The sequence below is a fragment of the Mycena indigotica genome (genome assembly GCF_014461135.1).
Source record: "Mycena indigotica strain 171206Taipei chromosome Unknown Mind.scaff0011, whole genome shotgun sequence".
NCBI classification, from domain to species: Eukaryota; Fungi; Basidiomycota; class Agaricomycetes; order Agaricales; family Mycenaceae; genus Mycena; species Mycena indigotica.
In genome coordinates, this window is record NW_023503010.1 from 1538861 (window position 1) to 1557014 (window position 18154).

Below are 18154 nucleotides of genomic sequence, written 5' to 3' on the forward strand. Positions count from 1 at the left end.
TTTGTTCAGACTTGCTTTCGGCCTGCAAGACGTGTAGTCGCTCACTCCGATATAGTGTTGTGATAGCCACTCGGTTCTGCTTCGGACTTTCCGTTACTTCCTTTCGGTTCTTGCACGGCACTTAACAGTATAACGAAACTCAACTACTCGCCTTGCCATGTCTGGACACTTTTCCCCAACGACTCCCTCTCCCCAACGCGGTTCTGTACGCTGCGCCTCACAACCCCCTTTGGTTTCTCCTTTGGTTCAAATGCCTTCTCGGGATCGACACTCGCATACGGAGCAAGGCCTACAAGTCCGTGTTATGGCCGACCGTCGTCAATCCCGCTTGTTCAGTCAAGTACCTATTTTGCGCTCTCCTACTCAGTACGTCTCTTCCTCTCCTGGTCCAAACACACCATTCATTGTTCCCCCTCAATTCGCGGTTCCCCGGTATCAAGACATTCCTGTCAATACCGCTCCACCATACTTCATGCCTCAACCTCGTCGCCACTCATCTGATGCTATATTTTTTGGATGAATCGCTCCTCCCTCGGCCCCTCCGTAAATACGCCGACGCTCAAACTTCGCCCCGTCTTCACGAAATTGTGGAGACTAACGAAGGTGTTGGTGGGGAAATCCGGGAGGTGATGGCGGCGACGGTGGGGATGAAGGTGGGGAACCCGAGGGTGGAAATGAAGGGCCAGGAGGAGGCGGAGGACCCGATACCCCTCCGAACCGAGGCTCTCCCCTTCCGGGAGGTGGCCCTGGCGGACCTGGTGGACCTGGTGGCCCGGGTGGCCCCGGAGGCCCCGGCGGTCCTGGTGGAGGTGGTGGAGGTCGAAGACCTGAGTCTTCTGCGTCTTCAAATCTGAGCGAAGATCGCCAGTGGTTCCGTAACGGTATGGCCGCCCTGATTGACGTTTTGACTGGCATTCGCAATGGCCAGCAACGTCCAACGACTCAGCGGCAATCCCGATCCAACCTTCGGAACCCCGACCCGTTTGATGGCTCTGAATCCTCAAAGCTAAGACCCTTCTTGGCTATTGTTTACCTGCATTTTGCTGAACGCCCTGACGCCTTCCCCGATGATGAATCTCGCATCATCTACGTCCTCTCGTACTTGAAGGGATCAGCACTTGCTTGGTTCGAGCCGGCCATCTACGACGCCGACCCCAACTTCTTGCCAGCCTGGCATAACAACTTTCCAGCTTTTGTTCAAGAGCTGCAAGACCACTTCGGCCCTGTGGACCCCGTCGGTGACGCCGAGACTGCCCTTCGGCATCTCCGTATGTCCTCCGGCGACCACATCTCGAAATACTTGGTCGAGTTTCACCGTCTTGCTTCGCTTGCTGGCTGGGGTCTAGTCGCCCTTCGTTCTCAGTTTTACGAAGGTTTGGCTCCACGGGTTAAGGATGCACTCCTTAATATGGAATACGACACTACTCTCCTCGGCGTCAGCACGGCAGCTAAGAAAGCTGATCACCGTTACTGGCAACGCGTAGCCGAGAAGAAACGCGAAGGCATGACGTCTGGTAATGCCGGACGCTCCGACTCTTCGAGCTCTGCTCAGAGTTCAATTCTAACCAGAAGGGTGGTGGGAAGAAGAAGGACAATCATCGGTCCTCTTCGGGAAATTCTGGTTCTTCCTCGTCGTCTAACAACTCGGGCAACAACAACAACGGCAACAGGGGTAACAACAACGGAAAGGGTTCGGGTTCTCCGAATACCTCCAAACCCTACGCCAATGTGCTCGACAAAGACGGGAAGTTAAGTCAAGCCGAAAAGGATAGGCGAAAAAGAACAAGTTGTGCCTGTACTGCGGGCGAAGACGGCCATATGCGGGACAAATGTCCCCATATTCCGGCCAACAAGACGGCTTCTGGGAAAGCGTCGACCGCGGAGACCTCCGGTAAATCCGCAAACACCTCCAACGCTAACGAGTCAAAAAAATAGTTAGCAGCTCTGGCGATACCTCCTCGCACGCCCAGAGCTGCGTTGACTCAGGTGCGATTTCCGAGGTTGTCCTCAACGCGTCCGCTCTTTCCCCTAATGCCCTTTTCCTTGATCTACTCGTCTCTCTAGTTTCTCCTCTCTCTCTCGGACTCTCCCAGCCGTATTCAACCACGGTAGTATCGGACTTAGCGAAGGTAGCCTCGGGTTTCAACATCCTGTTGCGTACTCTTGTCGACTCGGGCTCTTCTCATTGTTTTATATCTTCGTCTACTTGTGAAACGCATCATATTTCCTCGTATTCGATCGCTCCGATTCGACTCCGATACCTCGACGGCTCTTTCTCTCTAATCGATCGGCAAGTCCGATTGCCTATTCGGTTTCCTTCTGGCGAAGTGCACCTCCTGGACTTCTTTGTCACCCGTCTTGATTCTCCCAGTGATTTGGTACTCGGATACAACTGGCTTCACCGCTTCAATCCGTTGATTGACTGGTCGATGGCTAGTATCTCTTTCCGGACTACAGTTATTGAAGATTCTGTGTCGACACACGAGCCTCTGGCTCCTTCTGCTTCGGAAGTTCCGCATCTGCCCCGAACTGTCCCTAGCTCGCACCCTGCCAACCTTCCTCGGGCTCACGACCCAACTTTAACACCTTCGTCGGATCCTATTCCTTATTCCCTTCCCTCGACATCAGAAACCCCCATCTCCGCACCGCTTGTCTCTCTGGTCTCCGCTAGTGCTTTCTCTGCTGTTCTCGCTCAGAAAGGTACAGTTCAGTACGTCCTCCGAATGCAACCCTCGGAGGAAGCACGGGCGCGAGCCGGGTCTGTTGATGAAGACCTCTCGGCTCTTCCGAATGAATACCGGGAGTTTGCTGACGTTTTCTCTGAGTCGGAAGCCTTCAACTTACCACCTCATCGGGAGTACGATTTGCACATCGAAACCGAACAGGGTGAAGTCCCTCCAATTGGCCATATCTACTCGCTCTCTGAAAAGGAGCTCGCGGCCCTTCGGGATTTCCTGGACAAAAACCTTAAGTCTGGCTTCATTTACCCTTCTAAATCGACTCACGGAGCTCCCATACTTTTCGCGAAAAAGAAGGACGGTTCGCTTCGCTTATGCGTTGACTATCGTGGTTTGAACAAGATCACGAAAAAGGACCGTTATCCACTTCCTCTTATCGCTGACCTTTTGGACGCTCCGGGACGGGCCCGAATCTATACCAAACTCGACTTGCGGCACGCTTACCACCTACTCGCATCGCGGAGGGCGATGAATGGAAAACGGCCTTTCGCTCTCGCTACGGCTCTTACGAATGGCGAGTGGTACCTGAAGGCTTGACCAACGCCCCTGCAGCCTGGCAACGCCGTCAACAGTCTGTTCGCAGATTTGCTGGACGTGTGCGTTATTGTTTATTTGGATGACATTCTGATTTATTCGGACGATCCGAAACAACATACGGCCCACGCTCGGGAAGTCCTAAAGCGACTCCGCGCTGCCAACCTTTACTGCAAGCTTCCCAAATGCGAATTTAGCGTCACTACGACAGAGTACTTGGGGTACATCCTCTCCCCGACGGTTTCCGTATGGCTCCCGAAAAGGTCGCCGCCGTCGTTGATTGGCCTACCCCGCGTAAAGTCAAGGACGTTCAGTCCTTCCTTGGCTTTTGTAACTTCTATCGGAGGTTCATAGACGGCTATTCGGACATTACTGTCCCTCTTACCCGTCTAACGCGTACTAACGTCAAATGGGTTTGGTCTTCTGATTGTCAAAAGGCCTTTGATCATTTAAAGGCTGCTTTTTCTCATGCACCCATTCTTCACCATTGGGTTCCCGGTCGGCAAATCACGGTTGAGACCGATGCCTCCGACTATGCTATATCGTCTATTCTTTCGATTGACGGCGACGATGGCGACATCCACCCTGTGGCTTTCCGAGTCGCACCCTCGGACCTTCCGAATTGAACTACGACGTTCACGATAAGGAGCTCCTCGCTATTTTCGATGCTTTTTCAGTGTGGCGCCACTACCTTGAAGGCTCGGAGACTCCTATCGACGTGGTCACTGACCACAAGAACCTCGAGTATTTCTCTTCTACGAAGATACTCACGCGTCGTCAAGTTCGCTGGTCCGAATACCTTTGTCATTTCAACTTGACAATCCGCTTCCGTCCGGGCCGCCTGGGCGGAAAGCCCGATGCTTTAACTAGACGATGGGACGTCTACCCTAAAGAGGGGGAAAAAACGTACCGGCAAGTTAACCCCCAAAATTTGCGTCCTATCTTTTCTTCTGACCAACTATCGGCATCACTACGGGCTACCCTGCTCGAGGACGTTTGTCTTCGCGCAACTGTTGTCATGGACCTCGAAAAACTTCACAAAGACATTCGAGAGCACCTCCGTGACGATCCGGCTGCTGTCATCGGCATTACCGCTGCTGAATCTGGCTCTTCTAACCGCTGGACTCTTGACGAATCTGGGCTTTTACGCCTTGATGGTCGCATTTACGTTCCCTTAACCAACGGGACGTCCGAAGAACTCCGAGTACGTGTACTTCAGTATCGTCATGATCATATTCTGGCTGGTCACTTCGGTCAGAATCGTATTTTGGAACTAGTTCGGGCGCGACTATACTTGGCCGGAGCTCCGAACCTTCGTCCGAGTCTATGTTCAGTCTTGCGTTCTTTGCAAGCGCAACAAGAAGCCTCGACACAAGCCATACGGTTTACTCAAGCCGTTACCTGTCCCTCTTCGCCCTTGGCATTCTATTTCCATGGACTTCATTGAAGGCTTACCCAAATCTGGCGAGTACGATACTATCCTGGTTATTGTTGACCGCGCATCTAAGCAAGCGATCTTCATTCCCTGCGATAAACACATCGACTCCCCGGAGCTGGCACGGCTTTTCCTTATCCATGTCTTTTCGAAACACGGTATCCCCGAACACGTCCCTTCGGACCGAGGTAGAGAATTCGTCTCAGCATTCTTTCGATCTCTTGCTATGCTCTTGAACATGGAGATGCACTATACGTCTGGCTACCACCCGGAGGCTGACGGACAAACCGAACGTGCTAACCAAACCCTCGAGCAGTACATTCGCATGTACACTTCGTACCAGCAAGACGATTGGGACCAACTCTTACCCTTAGCTGAGTTTGCTTATAACAACGCTCCTAACGCGTCTACGGGCATCTCACCTTTCTTCGCTAACAAGGGTTATAATCCAACTCTTACGGTCAATGCTGACTTGGACGTTCGAACATTCCCGCTAGAGACTACACTGTCGAACTTCAATCGCTTCACGAGTTCCTACGCGAACAAATTACTTCTGCTCAGGAAAGGTATAAGGAGACTGCTGATCGAAAGCGGATTCCCCAACCTGACCTGGCAGTTGGCGACTCAGTCTATGTCCTGGCGAAGTACATTCGGACGACCCGACCAACTCCCAAGTTCTCTGAACAATTCCTTGGCCCCTACGAAATCATTGCGAAACCCAGTTCTGCTTCATATACGCTACGTCTTCCAAAAAATATGCGAGCCATTCACCCAGTCTTTCACGTATCTCAGCTCGAAACTTCCATTCCTAACCCCTTCCCTGATCGCGAACCGGAGCCCCCGGCCGCGGTCGAGGTAGATGGTGAAGAACAATGGGAAGTTAAAGAGATTGTCGATTCTAAGATCGATCGGAGATGCCGAGTTAGACTCCGCTACTATGTCGAATGGCTTGGTTTCGAAAACACTGACGAGCAATACTCCTGGGTTGGCGCTGACGACATTGCGGATGCTCCTGACCTTATCGAGAGTTTTCACAAGAAGTATCCTCAGAAACCTGGGCCTGACTACTAATGCCCTTCGGACTCTCCGTCTTACTCCGACTTCTTACTCTTGGTCACTCTGGTCTTTTCGGCACTTGGTTTCTTGCGGTCTTCTATTTACATTGGGCTATTCTATTTACTGCCCTTGTCTTGGTCCCTTGGACGACCCCTCACCCTTATCGGCCTCTCCGCCCTTCTCCGAATGCTTCTTCGACTTCTTCTTCTTCTTTGGAGGCTGCTCAGCCTCGGGTTCGGGGTCGCCGGCTTTTCCTTGCGCTTTGCCTCCTTCTCGTCCTCAAGCCTCCGCTGCCTGTGACGCTTGTGCTCCATTTCCCTTCTGGCCTTATCCAACCGATCGCCAATTCGCATCGTACTCGCGGTCGGTTATATTCAACCGTTCGCGCATGTCGGCTTGGTTCCGGTAAAGCCGAGCCCGCGCTCGGGACCTCCGCGCCTCGTACGCCTCCTGCGATTGATGCTCGGGTTCCTCCGAGCGTTGCCGAAGCTGCCCCGCGACCTCGGTCCTATAAGCCACGTCGTAGTCGAGGAACTCGTAGGCGCTGTTCTCGACGTTGTCGTCGTGGTGGTTGCGCGCCAGCATCAAGATGGCGTTTTGATTGCCATGGGTATACGACAAGAGATTGTCGATATCTTCCTCGTTGTCGCTAAAGGTTGGTTAGTACCGGATACTCCGTTGACATCCGATAACGCACCATTGCTTGGTTGAACCCTGCGAGCGACTTCTGCGTCGCGTTCAACTCCATCGTCATACTCTTGACGCCCTCGCCGTACACCCCCAACCCATCCTCCAAGTCCTGCACTCTTCGGCGCAGCCGCGCAAGCTCCGAGCGAGAGCCTCCACCCGAGGCGAACCTCTGCTCAAGGAGCCTCCGGCGGGCCTCCTGTGCGTCGCGCAGGTCGCATTTCTGCTTCTGTCGGCGACACCGCGTGCACGCCGGCCCGGTCCAGCGACGCAGGGCTCCTGCTCTCTGTCCGCCGTTGGTCGACGACTGCAGCGTTTACACTCTGTTGAGTTGGGTTAGTACGGCTCACTTCGGACGATCCGCCACGCACCGACTGGTGGCAGCTCGGCCTCGTTCGGCCCGTCCGAATCGCTGGGTGCCTCCTCTCTAGCCGGCTCCTTGCCCTTGCGGGACTTCTTCTTTGGGGCGGCCTTTTTGCTCGGCCCTTGGTTGTTTTTGTTGGGCGGCTGACGGTTTGGTGCTGCGGACGACATGGGGAAAATTGATGGCAATGGTCGGATTCTCCGCCGCCTTATATGGTGAAAATTTCGGCAATCACCGGCAGGTCACGTTTTGTTCTAGATGGTTCTATGACTCTCGGGGCGAGAGTCTTAACGGGGGAGTACTGTTATATCCCGTGCATCTTCGGACGCCTCCGAGGGTTATCCTTGGAGCGCAACAGGGTTTTTACGCGATGAAGGTATCTGAGCGTTTCCCTTCAAACAGTTATTCTGCACGCAGACTCTCTCGGACCTGGTCGGACCCTCCGACCATCAACTCGGATCTTTACCCATTTGGACTTGCGTTTGTTTACTTATATCCTTTAGGCGTTCGCCTTGTTTCCTTTGCCTCGTGTATGTCTTCTCGTTCCCCTTACTTACTATGCCTTTGTACTTAACCCGCAGGGAGATCCTGCGGACCACATCGGATCTCCCTGCGAGGTCATATGCCTTATGCTTACCACTTAGTATAAATACTCATACTCTACGCTCCTGTACTTCAGTTTCGTTATTAACGTTTCTTGCCTCGCTCTCCGCTCTCGTCCGACTCCTCCCCGCGTTCTAAGCCTTATCGCTTTCGGCTTCTCCGAACGTATCCGCGGGAGTTCACGTATTTGTTCAGACTTGCTTTCGGCCTGCAAGACGTGTAGTCGCTCACTCCGATATAGTGTTGTGATAGCCACTCGGTTCTGCTTCGGACTTTCCGTTACTTCCTTTCGGTTCTTGCACGGCACTTAACAGTTACAAAGATCTGAGGAAATATGAAAGCCACAGTGTTGATTGGGATGCACTGTATTTTCTGGAAACAATTCCAGATACTGACTCATATAGCGCAGATAATGTGTGTCAAATATCTGCACTATATTATCAGATGTTTCTCGGCTGCTTGCTGCCCAAATTGCAGACACCAAGTCCATCATATTGTTCAGAATATCCTTGATTCGGCCTGTTTTGTCCCTCCAAAGCCAAATTAGTGCAATTGGCATATGAATGGTGAAAATAATTCTCCAGTTGGCTGCACTGATTTTACCACGTTCTGTGGTACCCCAGTTCTTTGGTGCATGGCCCACCCAGCTTGGAAGAATAGTTCTTGTCATACCATCCCAAATGACAGACATAATATCCTTTCCAAGCACAGGACCAGTATTATTGTCAGAGGTATCATCTTCAGAAACCTCAAGAGTTTCTAGTTTAGTCAGAGAAACCTATAGTAATATTAGTCAAATTCAGAGAAGCTTTAATTTCTTACATCAGCTGCAAGCCTTCGATGAAGCTCTGGAATAGTGCCCTCAGATGGTAGATGCTTTAATATGCATAGCAGTTCAAAAATCCGTTTTGGATGTCTGGGTGACTTGACATCATTATACAGCTGTGAAATAAGCTTGAAGCATTCTTCCTTCTCAGCAGGTTGAATATTGAGCTCTTGTGCACGTTTGACTATCTCTGCTTGAATAGTTGCAATTTCTGCATTTTTGAGGCTTTCTAGAGACTCTTTTTGCGCACAGTTCTTGGAGGTATGTTAAGGAGCTGATCATCAGGGATATTGTTATTATCCATCTACATAATACTTTAGCAAGAAAAAAAAATTAGAAAAAATATCAACATACCCATCTTTTCAAACGCAGAATTAGCCAGTCCCTTCTATCTCCAGCTACCCGAAGTCGATGTGCATAACACAGATACCATAATCCCCTGTACTTGACATTTTTGTGCTGCAAAACCAGTTTCAAAAAGTCATTTTCATGTCGATATTTTTTAATAATCTCCATGATTGCAACCATTTCAGCTTGTAGAATATCATCTGTTTGTGGCTTAGGAGGTCTTGCCACTCTTGCACCACTGCCATCCCCACCATTATGCTGAAGATCAATCATTAGCACTTCTCGAACATAATGTTCAATTAGCCCCAGATCAAGACAATGCATAGGCTCAACTGTTGCCTTTTCAACCACTCTCCAGTATGGCAGACGTAGCAGCTCACTCCATCTGACTCCATTTGCTTGTGCTAAAGCCTTTTGTTCCCCAACAGAACTGGCATCTCTCCAAGCTTGTGCATGCTTCAGATGTGTTTCATGATCTCGTTTAGGCCAGTCAGCCATATTGAGATCCTCAATATAAGCCATTGAGATGAAACAGCCAATGCAGAAGTGTGCAGATGTAGGAGATGTCAAGCCTAGAAATGCCCGTAAAGCTCCCATATCAGCAATAAATGGTATAAGCAAGCCCTTCACAAGACAAGTCATTGCAAACTTGAAGGTGCGAGAGTATAGCACCCCAGGCTCCCAGAACTCCAGAAGACTATTGACAATCAGCCGAAGAAAGTGGCCATACCGGTCCACAGTAGGTCCATCAGGAATAGTCCCAAGGAGACATACATTTTCAAATTGGTATCGCATTGAGGGGAGGGAAATTCAGTACATAAAGCCACCATCCAGTTGAAGTGGTAACTTGTTTAGCTGTCTTGTTATAGAATGGATTAAATCCATCTCCTGCCAAACCAAACACTAGTCTGTGCTCATTTTCTGGAGCATTTATAAAGTTTCCCAATGACTTGAGCTCCGGAGAGGACCATATGTCAGTCACTCTACCTGTTTCCTGTGCTGCAGCCTTGGGATAGTTGATTAAGATTTCCTCAACTCCAGGTCGAGATAGTAGACGACCAATCCAGTTCTTCAGCACCTGATGAAGATAGATCTGGTTGGGTTTGTACTTCCCATTATCCTGTGTCCACAGTAGATTTCCACAAGGAGCAGAATTAGAAGCAGCTTTTTCAGTACAAGTCAACTGGGCTGGAGGAAGGTTTTTCTGTGGCTGTATGTAGGGTGTCAGAGACCAACACTGTTGACAGCACACATAGCGCTCAGTTTGAGGGTCTAGATTTAACTGTTTGACAATGGTTCGAGGATCTTTAGGGATGATATGTGCATAATGCTGAAGGTCAGGGAAAATATTAAGCAGGTCCCTAAACCCAGCAAGAAGTACAGCACTTCCTACTCGTGTTACTCGGAAGAACTTTGTCATCATCAATGTGGTGATGGTTGCAGCTAGAACAGGAGCTGGCCAGTTTTTAACTCTTGCAAAGTGAACATCTAGATGCTTATATCAGTCATACCTTCAATCTTGAAAAAAAGAATCTAACCATTATTGAATACTACCTTGCCAGATACAATATGGAGTCGCTGTAAATTCCAGTGAAGCTTCTTTTCTTCTTTACAGCGGTGCAGCTCTTGGATAATTCTATCTTCCAATTTAACCTTGCCAGAATATGGAGGAAGAAAATGAGCTTGTCCTAGCAGCTCATGCAACCGGTTTTCCTGTTCAAGGAAGATTGTGTTGACTCTCTTTTTAGGATTTAGCCGGAAAAGTCCAATATTTGGAGCTGGATTAATTCTATCTTCACCAAACTCCCCATTGAGCTGAGGATCTTTTACAAAGACTAGAGGTGTTGCCAAGGAAGTTGTTGCCAAGTAAGTCCGAATATTGAGCTCAGATTCAATTTGCTCTGCAATTCCTTGAACTCCTGTATAGTCAACTTTAGATATTAGTTGGAGTAATACAATATTGTAAGTCTAGCCTACTTGGTGTGCTTTGTGGAGGATGTTCCGCTATAAATAAGTTGTTAATGGTTGAGTATGATAATGAGAGTATATCATACTATTAGAGTCCTGTGGCTCTTCTGAAACTATAGATCAGATAAGAAAACATTAATTTAATAGTGAATAAATCTACCATGAGGATCTGATTGAATAATAGAAGGTTGTCTTAATGGAGGCTGTTCATGGAAGGTCTGTTGCTGATTTTGATTTGGAACACCTCTAGATGGAAAGTGTTGGTGCTCTTGAGATGATGAAAATGGCCGCTGGGAGGAGCCTGGCTGATTTTGACTTGGAACACTTCTAGATGGATCTTGAGATGATGAAAATGGCTGCTGGGAGGCGGCTGCAGGTATATCTCTCATCTCTGGACCTTGAGCATTATTTTTCCAAACCTGCTGGATATTAGCAATTCGGTCATCTCTTCGATGATTAAAGCGAGTAGAGAGTGTAATAAGAGGCTTTTGGTGATTACAGTTCACTTTACAATCACATCTAGGTTCATTGGTTCTCCAGGACATGATTGCTTTGACAAAGGGTGATTGATTCAAACATTGATGGGTAAAAAAAAAATACTACATATCAACCGTCCTGCTCATGTTCATCCTCTTTTTCTTCTCTGTCTACATTTGCAGATGAAGAAGCCTTTTTTCCCTTGTCCTTTTGACTAGTTTTACTCTTCTTGACCATAGTTTCCCAGAGAATCCAGTTAGGATGTGAAGTATGGATAGATAGGACTCGATTTGGATTGGTGGGGTGCACAAGCTTCTCTTTTTTGGCCCACAGTTGTGTGATATTCACCCATTTCTGAGCTTTGTCCACATACCAGACCTCCTTCTCCTTATCTTGTTTTGGGGAATCATAAGAAATGAAGATATCTCCAGGTGATATTTCCTTCAGCTCACTAGGAGGCTCTGTCATCGGCTCACTAGTCTTGAAAACCTTGAGAGATCCCTTGTCTGGATATCTGTTGCTGAAGTTCCACTCGAACTTTGTGTATAGTTGGGAGAAATCAGCTTTCTTCTTCTTGGCAGAGCGAGGCTGAGATGACTTTGGGGGGGTTGAAGGAGTTTGGCTAGCAGAGGAGGAAGCTCCAGTGTTGGGGACTCTTGTAGTTTGCATAGTCTCCCTATAATTATATTTTTAATTTCTTGTTTTAAAATTAGTAGAAAATAACCTACAATGCAAGCTGATAAACCATGATTCGTTGTGTAATATCTTTGTGAAGACCAGTTTTGATTTCGGTGGCCATGTTGTTGAAAAATATATCCAAGACAGAGAAAACCATATGCTCCATTGTGATTGGCTGCTTAGCTGCTGCAACAAGCATATCAACTGCTTGCTCAATTGTTTTCGCAGTATCGAGATGCTGAGTCAATAAACCCCTAAGTTGCTCTTTCAATACTTCAAGCTGTGCATTGAGAAGCCTGTCTTGATCCTCCCTTAATTTTATCTTAGTCATGTATACCTTTTTCAAGTACTGAAAATACCTTGCTGGAGTATAACTAGAACTATGAATAGGATAAAGAAACCAAATATCAAGCTCACCTTGTGGTATGACTAGAAATGGATTCATCAGACATGAAGTCATTGTGTTGCTTGCTAAAGCGATGTCTTCGTGGCTATCTATTATTTAGTACCCAAATAATATCTAAACACCATCTACCTACATTATTCTGCATCTTCTCCCCTTGAGAGATAACTCCAGGAAGAGTTGTAGTAATGATTCGCTTTGGAGATTGACTTTTCCCCAGTGAAAAGAATGATGACATGATAGAGAGAGAGAGAGACTGATGTGACACAATACACTGATCATCATATAGAAACAAAGAACTAATTTAATGACTACAAATCATCTGTAGCTATAGCTAGTAGATCTGCTGCGTTTAGATCTCTCTATACTTTATATTGTAACCATATTTGTTGTCCATTGTATCTGAGCTTATCCAAATCAATTACCAATAGCCCAATGAACAAAACTCCTATACAAGGCAGCAAATACCACATCTAAAATGCAGAGAGTTTGAGCATAATTATTAAAACAATTACTTGCTTACCTTGAAAGATTTTTGCCTTCTGGTTGCCCAAACAAAAATCTTGGTAGCTTCATGTTCCTCAGAACTTCCAGTAATCAACATATGACCATGATCTTGTGGGTTATAGAAATATGCCTAGCAAATGACTGAGCTGACTATGTTATTAATGAAGGAGATTGTACCAATGCTTGAATAATTGAAGCTTCAAAAAGTTAGATGAATTCTGCTAATTAGGAAGAGCCTTACAGTTCTCGCCATCCTGATGATGATCTACTTGAAAAACTGTTCTCTGTCGATTGACGATAGTTACTTGTCCAATAGAGGAGCCAAGGATTGCCAAGTTGGAGTTGATCAGGATGATTGGAAGCTCAAGATTAAGTTCTGGCTCCAGAGGTTGTGGTGTAGTTGCCAGAAGTTTCTGATGTGCAGTATCATACCATGCAACTCCAGTAAACATCACTGTTGCTGCAAGGACTTGTCCAGATGGTGAAAGCCCAAGTCCTCCACTAGTTATGATTTTAGTACAAGTATTCTTTTTACTTCTGTTGACAACATACCATGGTTGACTTAGTGGAATATGCCATTCTGCTGTACCTCGGTAATCATTGTTGACCTTATAGGCACTAGACATTGTTAAATATGATCAGAAAATATAACTTGGTTACTTACAAGATTCCATTATAGGTATAGCCTACAATCACAGTATTATCCTTGGTATTGAATAACACAGTGTGGACTGTATCGCGATCTCCTCCAGGACCTGATCCTGCACGAGGAAGAGTTCGTCGTCCAGACCACAAGTCTGTCAATAAAATATGAGTTTTATGAGTTTCTAAAGGTGAAATGAGCAAACCAATTTGTTTCTGTTTTGCAAGTAAAACACAGTCGTCAAATCCAACTGCAATATGCTTGGAGCTCTGCAGGAATGCTAGACAGTGGACAACGCCTTCAACAGTATGCTCATGATAATATCTATCACTATCATCCTATGGCAATGTTAGAATGAATAAAAAAGATGTAGAGTGTAGATTACCCATATATTAAAGGTTGTAACATGTCCTGTGTTCAACCCTACTGTAAGAATATAATTGTCATTCCAGACAATTGCTCGAATCTCTTGCTTCTTGAACAAAAAAGTCTTGCTAAGATTCCATGTTGCCATATTCCAAATATGCAATACACCCTCATCACCTCCTGAAGCGCAGTATTTTCCAGCAGGAGAGATTGCAATGACATTAATACTATCTCCTTCATAACCCTTGAGTGTTTTAATCAACTGGACCTGAGGTGTTGAACTGTGGCTCATGATAGTTCGGGAAAAGCAGAAAATGATATATCATCAAAATGTACAAAACTATGTGTGTTTAATCTGCTCCACTGTCTTTGAAGTAAAAGGAAAGAAATGCTGCTCTTTGGTTTTCTGTAGTTGTTGTACCTTGGCCTGAAGATTTATAGTAGGATATGACCCTTCCCAAGACTCGCATGTTAGTACAACTGCTGCTGATACCTTCTGTTCAAAGTCATGCAGATTAAAGACTTTAGTCTGGCGGTTATACTTTATCAGCATAGCACCAAAGTGAACTAGACATTCCTGAAATTTATTAATAAGTGAACAAGTCTGTGTAAGGTTCTTACATAAAATATGTCAACACTTAGACTGACATTCACTGGCTTGATCGTGAAGTTTTTAACAACTGCTTGATGAAAGCCTGCAAATGCACTAATTAGTGCAGCTTGATGTTGTGCATAGAAAAATCCGCGTCGTTGCTGCTCTTCAGTTGAGGGCATCTTCTGATACCATCTCCCATCCAAGGCCTCCATGAAGCTGATATAAACGCAGAGTTTCAGCATTGAATAAATGCCAGGCCATGTATCAAACTCTGGTATATGAAACCGTGTAAACATGCCAATTTCTTTGCCTAGTAAACAGATTAAAACTATGTTTCAAATAAAGTAGAGAGCTATACCATGAATAAAACGATTAAGATTGTCAAGCCAAAGACGAGCAATTTGCATAAAGAGAATTTCAGTATCCTGAAATTGATCATCGTTTAACTTGTAGCCGCTGAGACTTTGATGAATTCTGGTGAGAATACTCTGGTCCAGAGTTTCTTTTGTAAGCATAAGCTGCTTAGACACCATGGTATTGTGGGTGGCTACCACTATCATAAATGTGAAGGGAGGTAGAATCCTGAAACTGTCAGTCTTAAAATGGAAAGATAAGAAATAACTTGCATAACATCCCCAGTTGTCAATGGCTTTATCGCCCATGTTAAATTGGAGGATGGCACAGCTGGCTCAAATCCTTTCAAACCCTCCAATGTCTGGAGTTTACTCTGGGTATCCCGACCAACATAGCAGATAAGACCACCCTTGATGACAGACATATATACAGCCATTGGACTGCAGGAAATGGGAGTGAAGGATTGCGCAGCATAAATAATGCCAGAGCTAAGATAATTATCCAATGCCTGTGGATCCATTATCTTGCAACCAGTAATTGCCAAGGTATGACGTCTAGCTGCATTGTTGGCATTTAGGGCACTGTATAGGTAAGATCTCAGAGCCTGGGTGTGCATATGCTACATACCGTAGTCCTAGATTTGGGACCATATCTGGCATCTGAATAGGAACGTCTGCTGAATAAAATATTGGAGGCTGTTCCTTTTGAAGATCTTCAAGCACATCGTCTATTCTGGAATAATGATAGGACTCGTATGGATTGGAGGGGTGAGATTGACCCAGATCTTTAATCATAAGCACTATTCTCTATATTAAAGAAATGCAAACCATAAATCTTGATAATACGGCCTGGTGAAACTCCGAAGGCATCCAGAACATCATTATCCAAGTTTACTGGTGGATATGAGCTGCCTTGGCTATCTTTGGTTACAAGAACATGATTGAAAAGCCGTGTTTTGTTTGATAAGATTTCGACGATATTTGGCAAATTTGATTTCTTAGACAACAACTCAAGCTGTGTCACCATAGTAGCATATATGTCTGCTGAATGTGTCGAAGAGCCGTCCTAACAAGTATAAGTTTTATGATCATTATTGACTTTGACGGTACCTTGACTTCAAATGCCATAATGTTCTCAATATCCGTGCCGTCAATTGTAATTGTTGCAATTATCATAATCGGTGGCTTCTGATCTGGAACTGGTGCAATTTGTGGTTCTAGTTCCTCCTAAGATGAAAATTAGTTGTTTTCCATCTGAGAAAACAAGAATATCATACATCTTCTCCAGTGAGATCAATATAGATGATATCTTTCCTTGGCAGAAACACTGTCTTCTTCTGTAAACATATGATTAATGACTCAAATAATATTGGATTATACTTACTTGGTTGATCATACTCTCTGAATTGTCTTCACTGAGTTCATCGTCGTCATCTGCAGTTTTTAGCACACCACAGATGTGATTTCAATGAATTCCAACCTTCTGACTCAACAGGCAGGTTGTCATCATCATCATCATCGTCATCATCATCACTGTCCTCTTGAACTTTTCGTTTCTTTGCTGGTTGCCTTTGCTTCCTCGAGCTTGAGGATTTGCGCTTGACAGATATTGCTGCTGCCCGTGAAGCCTCATAAGTCTTTCCACCTTCAGAAAACCTTTTCCCGGATGTTGGAGCTTTTTTAAGAGTGGGAAGTGATGGCTCTGGAACTATAGGCGGTGGCTGAGATAACTGAGTCTCAGGTACTACTGTATTGATAACAGATAGCGTTTTTGGATCGATACAGCCTAATCTATTTTTTAATATCCTCTTGAGAAAGAAAGACACTTACTTGACTCAGAGGATATGGTTGAGGCAAGTCGTAAAATCTCTAAACATCATTCAAGTCAAGTCTTTGGCACATTTATAAACAATACCTGTCACAACTCTTTCTGTCTCAGGTATGGTAGCATCTGAAGAAGTCAATCCTATGGTATGGTCAACAAAATAGATTGTTAGTGCCAGCTTTGATACCTCTATTGAGATCAGCATTGCGACTGTATGCAGCATTCATTCCATTAGCCAGGCCTCCAGCATAATCCAGTTCCTCTGGAGAAGAAGAAGAGAAAAACAGAGGCTGAGAACTGTGTTGTATAAAGTCTATAAAGTATAGAGAAGCTGATTTTTTATGAATACTGTCAAAACTTACCTTGATCATCCATAGACATATCTTCAGGTATTTGTGCATGAAGAAAGTCTTTTTCGGAACTTATTAGAATAGAAGCTATACAGTATGATCTCTCTTACGCTGAATATCCTGAAACTCAGCCACAAAGCTGCTTTGTCCATCACGTATAGCCTGATTATATGGCCGTTGATCATGAAGAGTTTGTACAGCTGGCATTTGAGTTAGCATATATACATATAGCTTTGACTTGTACTTACGTTCTTCAATTATTACTGGAGGGGATACTGGAGCTTGAGCAATCATTAGACCCTGTATAATGATAGTTACTCCTACCATTCTCAATAGCTGCTATTGGACCGGAGCTTGCTGGAGAATCTTTCAGATAGGTAAGATAAAAAAATAGTATCTATTATTACAGACCTGCGATAACTAATGGCTGTGACCGAATGGGCTCTATCATCAGATTGTTGGATCCAAAATCTGGTTTCAACTGGATAAGACCATCATCTTCACATACTATAAAAAGAATCAGAATCACAATGATAAAAATATCTTAATTTGCACGTACAGAACCATTTCGTTGTGGTAGTCAGAGTAATAGCTGAAGCCTCTGTTACCAGATCAAACAAGACACCTTCAACTGTTTTCTCTCCATTGACTACTTGAAACAGTCGCTTCCAGATCAGATTCTCAATCATCAATATATCATCTGGCCGTTGAGAACCAAGACATTGGTGAAGCTATATTTATTTCAAATTAGTTATCGTCCTTTTAAAGTCCACATCACATACCTTGTACATTTGCAGTGTGTTATAGTGGTGCGAGTGAAACTGAATAGGAACCAGAAGGACCAGTGGAGATAGATAGAGCAGAAGCTTCATGACGTTGCTTAGTTTGGTAAAGGAGGAGGAGACCTTTTCGATGAATTTCTCTATTTCTGAAGAGCTCTTTTTCTTTGTTGCTTGCTCTTCTTGCTCTTGGTCCTTCTCAGATTCCATAATCTGCTCTGCAATCTCCAATATAGCCTGAGGCCTAATACTCTTATTGAGGTAATTCAAAATAAGCAATTGCAATTCACACCTTTCTGATAACCAGTGTGTAAGCTCTTTAACAGTTGGAAAGGTCGAATGCTATAGATATATAAGTATAGTGATTCAACAGAGCAAAGTTCAAATACCTCCTGGTACCATTTTATACAGAGTACAGCTGCATGCCAGTTCATTCGAATCTTTGCTGCCTTGTCTGGCAGAACGAGATATCGGATGGCATTAATGATAATCTCGTCTTCAGTTGCTTGCTGGCCATTGTGAGCCTCTCTGCCCTTTCTGTCCTCTTTGATAATATTGATTCCTTTGTACCACAGTGATTGCCAATCCCCAAAATGCCCATTGAGGAGTTGAAGAATAT